This window comes from Apium graveolens, chromosome 10, assembly GCF_009905375.1.
Source record: "Apium graveolens cultivar Ventura chromosome 10, ASM990537v1, whole genome shotgun sequence".
Lineage (NCBI taxonomy): Eukaryota > Viridiplantae > Streptophyta > Magnoliopsida > Apiales > Apiaceae > Apium > Apium graveolens.
This window is the reverse complement of record NC_133656.1, coordinates 220,205,545-220,208,877: the sequence shown is the minus strand read 5'-3', so window position 1 is coordinate 220,208,877 and position 3,333 is coordinate 220,205,545.

The window sequence follows — 3,333 nt, the reverse complement described above, 5'->3', positions numbered from 1 at the left end:
CCGATCTTAAATCGATCTTGGAGACATACTTGGCTCCCTTCAATTTGTCAAACAAATCATCAATTCTGGGTAACGAATACTTATTCTTGATTGTAAGCTTGTTGAGCTCCCTATAGTCGATGCACAGTCTCATGCTTCCATCCTTCTTCTTGACAAATAATACCGGTGTACCCCACGGGGATACACTGGGTCTAATTACTCCTTTCTTTAACAGCTCTTGCAATTGCTTTGCTAACTCTTTCATCTCAACGGGCGCCATTCTATACGGGGCCTTGAATACTGGTTCGGTTCCAGGTGCTAAGTCGATTGCAAATTCAATTTCTCTATCTGGAGGAAGTCCTGGTAACTCGTCGGGAAATACGTTTGGAAATTCATTTACAACTGGAATATCTTCAAGTTTTGCTGACTCCTGACTTCTGTCGATCACATATGCTACGAAATGCTCACATCCTTGTCGTAATAACTTCTTGGCTTGAATCATCGTTAAGAACTTCTTTACCTGCTTTTGTCCCTTGAACGTTACTATTCTTTCGTCTGGCGTTTTCACCATTACTTTCTTATTTCGACAATCTATCTGAGCATCATGCTTAGATAACCAATCCATCCCTAATATAACGTCAAATTCTCCTAACTTAAACGGTATCAAATCTACACAAAACTTACTACCAGAAATCTCAATCTCACAATTTCCACAAACTTGGTTAACAGTTACACGTTCTTGATTTGCTAATTCCACAGTCATTATTTCATTTAAATACCCAACTGGACAATTTAACTTACTAACAAAATCTTGTGAAACAAACGATCGAGTTGTTCCCGAATCTATTAACACTTTGGCACATAAAGAATTCACATTAAGCGTACCTGCCACGACATCCGCATCCTGCATCGCATCCTTCACCGACATGTCAAAAACTCTAGCTCTCGGAGTCTCATTCACTGTTGGGGTAGATCCCATAATCCTTAATGCATTACTGACTGGGGCTGGTGTCTTGCAATCCCTGGCCATATGTCCTGGCTTCCCACATTTAAAGCATGTAAATCCAATGCCTGGAACCTTCACTGCTGGATTCCGGATAGGCTGATCCTTATTCGCTGGCTCTCTTGCTGGCTGATTTCGGCACTCCCTCGAGTAGTGCCCTTTCTGGTTACATTTAAAACATACCACATTCAACTTGTTGCAAACTCCTCCATGCTTCTTTCCACATACTTGACAATCTGGAAAAGTTAATCTCAATTGATTTGGCTGATTCACATTAGCTGGACGATTGCTCTGGCCTCCGTCTCCTGCATTTTGTCTCCTGAAATTAAAATTTCTCCCTGGCTGAAACTTGCTCTTCTTAAAATTTGGAAACTTCACTGTTTGTGACTGACCTTCACTTCCCTCAACTTTCCTTTTCTTGCTTTCCTTTTCTTTCTAGAATATCTCACTCTCTGTCTCTGCGATCATAGCTTTCTGTACAACCCCGGCATAGGTATCCAATTTAAAAATAGCTACCTTCCCTCTGATCCATGGCTTCAAGCCTTGCTGGAATCTCTTAGCTTTCTTTCTATCAGTATCAACATACGACGGCACATACCTTGACAATTCCTCAAACTTCCCCTCATAATCTGTTACCGACATGTTCCCTTGCTTTAATTCTAAAAACTTCAGCTCCATTTGATCCTGAACAAACTGAGGAAAATACTTTTCTAAAAACAATTCCTTAAACCTTTCCCAAGTAATAACATCTGTGCTTTCCAATGTCTTCACCATCTCCCACCAATAGGTGGCCTCATTCTTCAGATAGTAACTTGCAAATTCAACCTTCTGCTCCTCTTTCACTTTTACCAAGGCAAATGCCTTCTCTATTTCCTTTAACCACACATTTGCTTCAATTGGCTCTAAGGAACCCTTGAATTCTGGTGGGTTTACTGCCTGAAAAGTTTTGAAAGTTACCTGGGGATTGGTCTGTCTCTGCTGTTGTTATGCCAGGTGAACTGTTTGTTGGGCCAAGATTTGAAGAATCTGGGCTATTGCTGGGTCCATGGGTCCTGGGTTCACAATCTGGTTTGTCTCATATTGGTTGTTATTGTTATTGTTGTTGGTTTCTTCATTCTGGGTGTTGGGGCGGGTATTTCTTCGGGGAGGCATTTTCTGTAAAGAATCAATCAATTTATTTAGCTTTTGAATCAAATCTTTGTATAAAAGAAAAGTTTTGTAAAACAGGAATATCTCTTTTTGAAAACAGTTGTAACTAAGTAAATTGCATGCTTCTTTACAGAATATAAACAGTTATAGAAAACAGGGTACATGGTATCACAGGGTATACTGGTGCAATAAATAAGGTAAAATAAAACAGGTGCAATAAAGTAAATGATAGTGTTGGAAAAGAAAAGGTACTGATATATAGATCAAAAGTTTTAGGTAGTACAAGCGTAAAGACGCTTCGAAAGTAAAAGCAAAAAGGGTACAACAACCTACTCACTAGTCAGCATCGCTAGTCTATAAATATAACTCAAGAGTCTACTGATACACACTACACACTACTGTACATACTACATAATCATAACAACACTGCTCAGCATCTCCATCTCAAAATTTCTAACTCAGCTCCAAGGAAACTCTGGTCCTGCCAGCCTCTCAAAGTCCTCCATCACCTCAGTAGTCCAGCCCAGCAGTGCATCAGGGCCTCTGCCAGGTAGTGTAGCTCCATGTAGCCTAGCCTCAAGAACCCTCCGTGTCACATGAATCTCCTCTCAAAGCTCTCTCATACCACGATCAACATCTGTAGTCCTGATGATATGCTGTAACTCTCTAATCTGAGCCAACAAGGAATCACGCTCCAATAGAAGAGCCTCATACCGGTAATAAGGAACTGGGGGCAATGTAGACTGGAATGGGGCACTCGCTACTGAATGCCCAGTGGAATCTGAATCAGCTGGTGGGGGTCCTCTGACAGGTGGCCTCATGCCTGGAGGTGGAATAGCCTGCAATGGTACGGGCTGCAACACCGGTGGAGGTAGAATAACCAATGCTGGTGGAATCACAGGATGTGGATCCGATGCTGGTGCTCCAACTGAAGGCTCAGAGTGATCAGCTGATACGGGAATAAAAGAGTTGGCCATCTCTACTATCTGAAATCATATCGTAATATAAGAATCTCGTACCACGACGCAAACTATACTAATACCGGTTATACCATAACACTCAACCTCTCGACGTTCTATCATCCTATACCTTACTTCTAATCCTATCCCTCTACCCATTCCCGTCAATCTAGGCTTGTGTCAGTGACTTATAACCTGTAGCTCTGATACCAAACCTGTGGCGCCCTCCAAACCCGGGTCAGA